Here is an 11,513-nt window from a genome sequence, read left to right as displayed (position 1 = left end):
TATCCTTTATTTTTTGTGCTGAAGATGTAAGCAGAAGCAAGAGATCTTTATTCTCAAATATAAAACCAGTTCACTGAAGATTCTCAAATTTGGGGAGTTTGTTTGCATGCATTAGTGAATCCCCATTTCAGCAAATTTAAGTTTAAAAATAAATCACTCCCGGTGGTTTATTAAACAGGAAAAATCTCTTGAAGTAGGTCTTGGATCGATCACTGGACACTGCACTTTCCCCTTTGTAATCTATAGAGAGATTAACCTTTGCAAATGCTGCTTTGGAAATATATTCTTTGTTTGACTTGACATGTGCCCCCTCCCCCCAAACAAATATTATCGAGGTTTGAAGTTTAGACATAAGCTACCTTTCAGTGGTGTGTCATGATGTGGCAGCATTGGCATCTGGTAAAATTCTTTCCACTTTGCTAAGTGGAAAAAAATAATTAAATTTTATGTATATTTTTATTATTTTGTTTCAACACTACTCTGAAATAATGAAATTAGCATCTTTATAACACTTCTGTAGGACAAGTGGAGGAAATTCATGAATCTTAGTAGTTGATGAAAAGTAGCTTTCCTATGTTCTTAAAAAATACAATAGCATTATATCAATTTCACAAGAGGTTATTAAAGAATAAAGCATTTTTTAACTAACCTAAACTATAAATTATTGTATAATACAGGTAGGAAAGCTATATATTTTAAATATATATTTTAATAGTCCATGTCATAACATGGACTATTAAAAAAAAAATCAAGTTGTATGTGAAATCACTTATCCTAAAAGAGAATCAGTGAGTTAATAATTTGCAGTTTCCAGAAGGAATGTCTGCTGTTCGTACTTGAACTATTAAAATAAGAAGACATCCTTGATGGAAAATCTCATGTCACCAAATGTGTTGCACAAAATTGTTGGTATTCATGCAAAGCATGATTCATTTCAACTTCCATGGTTACTGTCATTTTTACTACAGTTTTCAGTTGGAGTTTCAGAATATAAAAATGATTTTGCAAGACTTTTCCAGGTCATGACGTGCTCTCTGAGAAATCTCTTTAGTTCCCTGAAGTAGTAATGGATTCCACTGAAGTGCAGCAATAATTTATTAAATGGCTCTCTAGTGGCCTAGAAGTTTTTATTATTTTTAATAGACCTTTATTGGCATATAACTGCTTCACAATACTGTGTTAGTTTCTGTTGCACAACAAAGTGAATCAGCCATATGCATACACATGTCCCCATGTCCCCTCCCTCTTGAGCCTCCCTCTCATCCTCCCTATCCCACTCCTCTAGATCATCGCAAAGCGTCGAGCTGATCCCCCTGTGCTATGCTGCTGCTTCCCACCAGCCAAATATTTGACGTTCGTAGTGTATATATGTCGATGCTACTCTTACTTTGCCCCAGCTCCCCCCTTCCACCCCATGTCCTCAAGCCCATTCTCTATGTCTACCTTTTTATTCCTGCCCTGCAACTATGTTCATCAGTACCATTTTTTTTTTAGATTCCATATATTTGCATTAGCATACGGTATTTGTTTTTCTCTTTCTGACTTACTTCACTCTGTATGACAGACTCTAGGTCCATCCACCTCACTACAAATAACTCAATTTCATTTCTTTTTATGGCTGAGTAATATTCCATTGTATATGTGTGCCACATCTTCTTTATCCATTCATCTGTGATGGACACTTAGGTTGCTTCCATGTCCTGACTATTGTAAATAGTTCTGCAATGAACATTGTGGTACATGACTCATTTTGAATTATGGTTTTCTCAGGGCATATGTATCCATTCAGCCAGTCTGTGTCTTTTGGTTGGGGCATTTAATCCATTTAGATTCAAGGTTATTATCGATATGTATGTTCCTATTACCATTTTCTTAATTGTTTGGGGTTTGTTTTTGTGGGTATTTTTCTTCTCTTGTGTTTCCTGCTTAGACAATTTCTTTAGCATTTGTTGTAACACTGGTTTGGTGGTGCTGAATTCTCTTAGCTTTTGCTTGTCTTAAAGCTTTTGACTTCTCTACTGAATCTGAATGAGATCCTTGCTGGGTAGAGTAATCTTGGTTGTAGATTTTTCCCTTTCATCACTTTAAGTATATCCTGCCACTCCCTACTGGCCTGCAGAGTTTCCACTGAAAAATCAGCTGGTGACCTTATGGGGATTCCTTTGTATGTTATTTTTTGTTCCCTTGCTGCTTTTGACATTTTTTCTTTCAATTTAATTTTTGTTAGTTTGATTAATATGTGTCTTGGTGTGTTTTTCCTAGGGTTTATCCTGTATGGGACTCTCTGTGCTTCCTGGACTTGGATGACTGTTTCCTTTTCCATGTTAGGGAAGTTTTCAACTCTAATCTCTTCAAATACTTTCTCAGTCCCTTTCTTTTTCTCTTCTTCTTCTGGGACCCCTATAATTCGAATGTTGGTGCATTTAGTGTTGTCCCAGAGGTCTCTGAGATTGTCTTCAATTCTTATTCTGTTATTGATTCCTTCTAGTGTATTTTTCATTTCAGTTATTGTGTTGTTCATCTCTGTTTGTTCTTTAGTTCTTCTACATATTTGTTAAACATTTCTTGTGTTTTCTCAATCCGTGCCTCCATTCTATTTCCAATATTCTTAATCATTACTGTCATTACTCTGAATTCTTTTTCAGGTAGATTGCCTGTTTCCTCTTCATTTATTTGGTTTTGTAGGTTTTTACCTTGCTCCTTCATTTGTGACATAATTTTTTGCCATCTCATTTTTTTTAATGAGTGGGATTGTGTTCCTGTCTTACTGGTTATTTGGCCTGAGGCTACCAACAATGGAGTTTGTAGGCTGTTGGGTAGAGCTGGGTTTTGGTGCTGAGATGAGGAACTCCGTGAGACCTCACTCCGATGAATATTCCCTGGGATCTGAGGTTCTCTGTTAGTCCAGTTCGGACTTGGAGCTCCCACCACAGGAGCTTCGACCAGACCCCAAGATGATGAACCAAGATCCCACAAGCCACGTGGGGCAGCAAAGAAAAAAAAAAAAGAACAGTAACAAAGTAAAAAATAAAATTAGACTAGGAAATTAACAGATATGTTAGAGAGAATATAAAAATAAAAATATAGATGAATCAACAACCAGAAGGTACATCAGTATCACAATAGTAAAAAAGAGGAGGAGGGAAAAGAAAAAAAAATAGAAGGAAAGAAGAAAAAAAAGCAGGGGATGGCCTTGGCTGTGGAGGGTGGGGCCTAAGCAAGGGTGAAGTTTGGGCGATGGGCGGAGCCTATGCTTAGGACTTTTCCAGCCCTATGGGCTGTGGGGGGTGGGGTTTAGGCTCAAGGAACAGAAGGGGCCCCAGGCATGCGCCCCACCCCTGGTCTCAGAGGGCAGGGCACCTCACCTGGGAGCTCAGAAGTCTCCCCGGCCCGAGTGGGCCAGGCGATTGCCCTCTGCTCCTCTCCAGCTCTTCCTGGAGAGTGCCTCCTGCCTGCTTCTCCTGATCTCCCCTGCCTCAGGGGTGCTGATCCTGTCTGACCTACACTTCTCCTCACCCCTCAGTCCCCCCACATCCTACCGGTTCATTTGGACGTTCCTCCCATCTCCTTGGGCATTAGAGTCTCCCACCATTGGCCGGCAGGCACCCTAATTGTGGGGAGATGCTAACTCTGTGTCTTCCCACATGGCCATCTTGACTCTGCCTCTGGCCTAGAGGTTTTAACACAAATTTTTCTTTGAAGTTATTATACAATTGAATAACTTTAGAGTTGTAGTTTCCAAAGTGTGTAACTTCAAGCCCGTGTCCCTCAAGATGCTTCTCCAAGTCATACATTCACTACAAAAGTATTTATTGAGCTCCTGCTGTATGCCCTGGCTGAGGCACTAGGAACAATGGTGAAGAAGAGAGATGTACTTACCTGTCCTGTTAGAATGTATAGTTCAGTGGAGAAGATAAATTAGTAAACAAGTGCAAATGAGATTTACACAAATTTGTTTACACAAGTAAAATAAATGTAAATCATGATGAAAATAACAGACTTTGAGGTAAATAACATGAAGAACCTCTTTCTTTTAGAGATTCACAATGCATATTAGTGGATTAAAGGCTGAGAACTTCTACATAAAAACATTTACTTAACATCTTCCCAACAAATTCCCAAATTTTTTTTAGCACTGAATCTTTGTGAGCAATGCTATTAATAAAATAGAACCATTTTTGTGGAACACTGCTTTTTGAAACCAAAGAATCCAATAAACATAAAATTCTGTTAACATTACCTTACATTTTTTGCCAAAGCACATTCACAGATTTTAATAAATTTATATGTATATAATCTGTTTGAATTAGATTGAAGATAAAATTATATACAAACATGTATACATAAATTTTAATAGATTTATAAGAATATATTTTATAGATTTTGAAGATAAAATGATGTAGACACATTTATAAATCTGTTAGAGTATATGAGTGTATATCTGTATAAGACAGATATTTCATAGCTAATGTTGTTTCATGAATGAATTTCCATATATCAACATAGTCCAGATGCTTATAATTATTAGTTGCTATGTATAGAATTGTTTTCTTTTTTTTTTTTTTTTTTTTTTTTTTTTTCGGTACACGGGCCTCTCACTGTTGTGGCCTCTCCCATTGTGGAGCACAGGCTCCGGATGCGCAGGCTCAGTGGCCATGGCTCACGGTCCCAGCCGCTCCGCGGCATGTGGGATCTTCGCAGACCGGGGCACGAACCCATGTTCCCTGCATCGGCAGGCAGATTCTCAACCACTGCGCCACCAGGGAAGCCCTAGAATTGTTTTCTTAACCCTCAGCTTTAGGATAATACATTTTCTGATTCTTTTGCTACTGTAACTAACACTGCCTTAACTTCTTTGAAAAATTTACTCTCTGTGATATTAAGTGGAGGGAATATTTCTGATATCAGTATTTTATTAAACATTTAAAATGTATATTTTTTAATGATAAGCTTCAAAATTTCAGTAAAAGCAGATTTGATTCTGGATCTCATAGATGACCACTTTATAACTGAGTATGCAATTTCAGAACCCATGTTTTTTGCATTTATCATTGCATTGGTGCCTAGCAGTATCACCCTGTCAAAGCCTAATTAGAGAACTCAAAGCTGAACAATAAAAAGACAAATAACCCAATTATAAAATGGACACATGATTTGAATACATATTTCTCCGAAGAAGATATGCAAATGACCAACAAGAACATGGAAAGATGCTCAACATCATTAGTTCTTAGAGAAATGCAAATCAAAATCACATGAGGTATCACTTCACACCCACTAGTATGGCTATAATCAAAGTCAGTATTATAATATTAAGAGTTGATGAGAAAGTAGAGAAATTAGAATCCTTAACGCATAGGGGATTTCTTTTTGATATGATGAAGGTATCCTGGAATTAGACAAGGGTGATGGTTGCACCACTTTGTGAATGTACTAAAAACTACGGAATTGTACACTTTAAAAGAGTGAACTTTATAGTATGTGAATTATATTCCAATAATAAAAAATAGTATCAGGAATTGTCTAAAAAAAATTTAATGAGTGAGCAAATGTAGACTTAGTTTCTAACAAGACATTCGCTTCTAGTGAAGACCAAATAACATTAATTTGTGCTCTTCCAAGGTATATTTAGCAGTTGACAGAAGAGAAAAAGGGATGGGAGAAATTAGTCACTATCCAGCTCATTTTAATTAAAACTTTTTTTATTATATAAATTACAGTTATACAGTATAGTGGTTCACTATTTTTAAAGGTTATACACCATTTGTGATTACTATAAAATATCAGCTATATTCCCTGTGTTGTACAGTATATTCTTGTAGCTTATTTTATACCTAATATTTTGTACCTCTTAATCCCCTACCCCTATATTGCCCCTCTTTCATTTCTTCTCCCCACTGGTAACCACTAGTTTGCTCTCTATATCTGTGAGTCTGCTTCTTTTTTGTTACATTCAACAATTTGTTGTAATTTTTAGATTCCACATATAGGTGATATCATACAGTATTTGTCTTTCTCTGTCTGGATTATTTTGCTTAGCATAATGCCCTCCAAGTCCATCCATGTTGTTGTGAATGGCAAAACTTCATTCTTTTTTATTGCTGAGTAGTATTCCAGTGTGTGTGTGTGTGTGTGTGTGTGTGTGTGTGTGTATACCACTTCTTCTTTATCCATTCATCTGTTGATGGACACTTAGGTTACTTCCATATCTTGGCAATTGTAAATAATGCTGCTATGAACATTGAGGTGCATGTATCTTTTTGAGAGCTAATTTTAAGTATGTTAAACCAGAAGATCTACAAAGTTACAGTCAGTACCACACTCACATTACAAGCAGCAATTTAATTTCTGTCCAACAATATCATTCTTCATACTCAGTTGTCTGTGAACTTTTTGTGAAACCCAGGTCCCCACTGACCAGTTGTGTCTTGATTTCCCCATCTACTAAATGAGAATAATAGTGCCCACCTAATAGAGTTGTTGTGAGTTTTAAATGAGTTGCTATATGTAAAGTGCCTACTACCCATTAACTAGTATATATGTTAGATATTATTTAGCAAACTTGCACATTTGTTTTGGTTTCATAGTTATCTACATGTTCTAATCATAAGAAATTTACACAAAGTTTTATATTTGAACATAATCATGAAATTTTTAAAAGAGGAATTTAAGTCAACGATGTGGCCATTGAGAGTTTTTCCCCCTTCTTTTTTCTTTAAAAGGAGTTCATACCTTACTCAAATTTGAGAATCGCTGGTCTGGAATAAACTTGGGCTTTTTTTCTCTCTCTGTACACCACTTTGTACTCTCTAATACATCACAGGTATCACTTTGCAGTCTTAAAAATTAATAAGGATCAACCATACTCAAGTACAGTTGTCTTGTTAGTAAGGTTTTAGTTCAAATACTATTGGGTAAATGAAAAAGGCAGCATGTTGCATGCAAATTTGTGGACTAGGAGTTAGAATGTCTTCAATGACTTATGTAAACCTTTAGCAAGTTGCTTAACCACTCTTGGCCTTAGTTAGAGTGTCTTTGAAATAAAGATTGGCTTTCAGAAATTCCCTGGTGGTCCAGTGGTTAGGACTTGGGTCTTTCACTGTCATGGCCTGGGTTCAATCCCTGGTCAGGGACTATGATCCTGCAATCCACATGGTGTGGCCAAAAAAAAAGATTGGCTTTCAAGTCCCTTCAAGGTCTACAGTTTTATGACATTTTCAGTATACCTACCATTATATTATGATAAGTTGTTATGTACACCTAGTACTTAAAAAAGAAATGTGCCTTTCAAGGGACCAGACTTTCATTTGATATCATTCAGTTGGGAGTTTCTCGGTGTTTGTTCTGTCCTTTTCTCATTGCCTGGTATCAGTTTGAATACACAGTTAAATTCCCCAAAGTAGCAGAAGAGAATATAGTCAGAAGGACAAGTTATAGTGATTACTTAAAGATCATAAAATTAACTGGAAAATTCACACTTGGCTGCGTAGGATTAAAGAATCATTCCTGATTTTTTTCCACTTTTTTTAACCCATCATATTCTTTTGATGCTCTTTTGGGCACCTTTACCAGCTCTATGTCAAATGTTGTAAAAAGCACTTGTGGTAGCTGGTCTCCAAAGATGGTCTCCCTTGAATTATACCTTCTAGTATTCATACTGTTGTTCAAGATTTCTGGGCTGGCCCCATTTAACAAATAGAGTACAGTAGTGGTGATGATTTTTAATATCTAAGGCTGGATCACAAAAAAGCCTTGTAGCTTCTGCCTCGGTCTCTTAGAGCTCTTGTTATAAGGGAAACAAGTAGCCATTTAAAATTTACCTTAGACCACCATGCTGTGAGAAAACTCAACCCAGGCTCATAGAGCGGCCATAGGAAGGGACAGATGCCTGACCAGCCTACCCAGTTAAAGTGTAAATCATGTGAGTGAAGAAGCCATCTTGATGTCCAAGGCAAGCCTTCAGATGACTTCAGCCCCATCAACTACCTGAGCAAAAGCATGAAAGTCTCCAAAATGAGAATCACCAAGCTGAAGTCAGTCAATTTACAAAAATATGACAGAAAATAAGTTGTTTTAAGCTGTCGATTTGGCAGAACTTTGTTATGCAGTGATAGGTAAGCTTGTTTAAGGACCAAAAAAATGCTCATTTTCTCTTTTGATCAAGAATATCTACTTAACCACTGGAAGTCCAGTGGTTAAGACTTTGCACTCTCAGTGCAGGGGGCATGGGTTCGATCCCTGGTTGGGGACCTAAGATCCCACATGCAGCACAGCTTGGCCTAAAAAAAAAAAAAAAAAACTACTATATATCCCTCTCATATGAACTCTTTTAAATAAAGTACAGCCATACCTTTTTTTCGTAGACAATTTCCTTCTTTGTTTCATTTTTTAAAATTTTTCTTTATTTTTGGCTGAGTTGGTCTTCGCTGCTGTGCAGGGGCTTTCTCTAGTTGCAGAGAGTGGGGGCTACTCTTCGTTGCGATGCGTGGGCTTCTCACTGCAGTAGCTTCTCTTGTTGCGGAGCACGGGCTCTAGGCGGTCGGGATTCAGTAGTTGCAGTGCACAGGCTTCAGTAGTTGTGGCACACAGGCTCAGTAGTTGTGGCCTGTGGGCTCTAGGGCACAGGTTCAGTAGTTGTGGTGCACGGGCTTAGTTGCTCCATGACAATTTCCTTCGTTTCATTATTTTTAAAAAAAATCACAAAGATATTATTTCAGTTTCATGTCATTTCATCATCTTTTTGATGCCTGGTTTAAGATGCATTTTCCAGGAATAATTGAGTCATCATCAACATTACGAATCCTGTTGTTAACACCCATGAAAGAAACTTGCTTTAAGAAACAAAACCCAACTGCTCTTTCTATAAACATAAATGTTTGACCCTTATGACTGTAAAAGGATCAGAGAAGATTAGGAGTGGGAGAGATATTAAACAGGAGTCTATTTTAATCTGTTTTCATTATTTTTGACATTGTATTTAACCTAGGTCATTTATTTTAAAACACATTTAAGTAAAATGGAAATGTCATTTAAAATGTTGGAATTTTATAACTCTAAATCCAACTATCTCTAAAAAAGAGATTGCCATTTATTTTTATACAAATGTTTTAAGAACTGACAAAGTGCTTATAAATAATAAAGTGTTTTATAATACTTAATTTCATACAGTACCCCCAAAATAAATTCTATTTAGGTCAAAGTGTTAAAATTTAAAGTTTTATTTTTAAAAAAACGTAAGTTGAGGGGAAATGTTTGCTGTAAATTTAAAAGAGTGATGTCAAATATTTAAAATCGTTCATACAAATTCAGAATAGAAGCAAAAGTTTAGGCTCCAATAAATGGACAAAAGAATCGAATGAACATTTTAATAAAGAAGAAATAAAATTGTTTAATAAACAGAGACACTGGGAAAGATACTATCTATGGGCTTTCTATAATCTCTTTATTCTTTTCCTGTTTATTAATTTTGAACAATTAAGTATTCACCTCTCTAAGCAAGTCACCAAAGGTTTTACCATTTAAAGGACCTTTTTAAAGTTTGCAATACACTTTGTTAAGGCAAAAAGTAAGAGGTAGGCCATTGGCTTAAAAATGCCAAAGATGACATTTCTCTTATTTTTATTATGCAATTATTTAATAAAGGAGTTACCAGAGTTCCAATAGTCAATATATTTATATACTGGGCCTACTGTTTCCTAGATTATTCTACTCCAGTAAATTTACCCATTTTATGAGCATCTATATGTTTTGAGTCATCTTTTCCAGAAGTATGTCATTAAGATGGTTCATGTTTATTTTTAAACAGTAACTAATAACTTCTATTTTTTGTGTTTTTTCAAACTATTGATTTATTTAACAAATATTGAATGTTCTTTTTGTGTCTCTCTAAGGGGCTGGGGACACAACAGGCAAAGCAGATCCCCGCCGTCATGAAATATTTAAACCACGAATTCACCAATGGAGTATGAGTAGTTAGAAAAGAAAAGAATTCCAAGGATTGAGCTTTGGAACATTCCAACGTGTGGTGGTGAGAGAGATGAGGAGTAAAGGACAAAGGAAATTAAGATGCCACTAATGAGGTAAGAGAAAACGTGGGACCGTTGAGTGCCCTGGAAGCCAAGTGAAAAGAATATTTCAAGGAAAGGGGTGGAATCAGCTGTGTCAAGTGCTTTTGTGTGATCAAGTAGGATGAGAAATGAGAACAAGATTTAAAATGTGAAGGTCACTGATAACTTACCTTATGGGAGTTGGTTCAGAGAAAGGGAGAACAGAAACTGGAGACAAGTCAAAGAACGAACCAGTCCAAGTATAGACAACTCTTCTTAAGACTTTTGCTGTAAAATAAAGAAGAGAATTGGAGTGGTGACTGGAGGAGAAAACAGGGTCCAGAGCCAGGAACATTTTATGATGGAAAAAAAAATTGTGTACATAGGCTTATGGGGACAATCCCATAGAGAGTGGAAGATGGATGATGCAGAATATAGAGTGGAGAGTTGCTGGAGCCAGGTCATTGAGAAGGCGAGAGGGGATGGATTTAGTGCACAAAAGGTGGACTTGGCCTTTGCTAGGAGGATGAACAGTTTATCCTCAACAGAAGAAAATGTGCTATAGATGAGTCCAGATGCAGTGAAGTGGCTAGATGTTGTAGATGAGCTTGGGGAAGTTCTCCTCTGACTGCTTCTTTTTTCTCAGTGCTATAGGAAGCAATTGTCTGCTGAGGGTGAGGATGAGGGAAAATGAAACTTTGGGAAAGGCATGAAAAATGGGACAGATAGCACATAAGAAGAAGGTAGAAATAGATCTAAATGTATCAGTAATCACCACAACTATGAATGGAATAAACTTCCAATCAAAAGGCAAAATTTTCAGACTGGATTGAAACAAACATTTATGCTACTTACATAAGTCAGATGTAAATTGCAAGAACACAGAAAAACTAAAATTAAGGATTCAAAAGGGGTACCTGTGAAATATCAAGTAAAAGAAACATGATCTAACTATATTACCAGGTAAAATGACTTTAAAGAGAGTTATTACATAATGATAAAATATTCAGTTCACCAAGAAGATAAAGTAATTCTAAATTTTATGTCTCTAATAATGTAGCCTCAAAACATAATATGACAGAACCACAAAGAGATTTTTTTAAAAATTTACCACCACAGTAAGAGATTTTAGCACAATTTTTGAGCAATTGAATCTTTAATTAAAGTCTTTTTATAAAGTAAAACATAAGCAACAAACAAATAAAATCAGGCACAGGAGGCTTTCCTGGTCAGTTATCCAAACATTCAAGAACAGACCGATCCAATATAACATAAACTTTCCAGAAAACAGATGGGAAAGAATGTTCTCCAACTTGTTTTATGAGGTTAGCACAACCTTGAAACTAAAGTTAATAAAAAACAGTACAATTTTATTTTTTAATTCAATGTAAAAGTTTTTTTTAAATGAACAAACTGCTTGATAGCAAATTTTTTAAAAGATAATACATTATGATTAAGTTTATTACA

The 11,513-nt window shown here is 36.1% G+C and overlaps 1 long non-coding RNA gene across 1 annotated transcript in view; it reads left to right on the top strand.

The window, feature by feature from the left end:
* The window catches only part of LOC136791981 (uncharacterized), a 126,581-nt gene that overhangs the window by 11,112 nt on the left and 103,956 nt on the right, over positions 1-11,513 (top strand). The window contains exon 2 of the long non-coding RNA XR_010842215.1: positions 9,891-10,079. This is a non-coding gene — a long non-coding RNA (uncharacterized lncRNA). The remainder of the gene's footprint in view (positions 1-9,890; positions 10,080-11,513) is intronic.

This window comes from Kogia breviceps, chromosome 9, assembly GCF_026419965.1.
Source record: "Kogia breviceps isolate mKogBre1 chromosome 9, mKogBre1 haplotype 1, whole genome shotgun sequence".
Taxonomy (NCBI): Eukaryota; Metazoa; Chordata; class Mammalia; order Artiodactyla; family Physeteridae; genus Kogia; species Kogia breviceps.
This window is presented reverse-complemented; position numbering and strand designations above follow the sequence as displayed.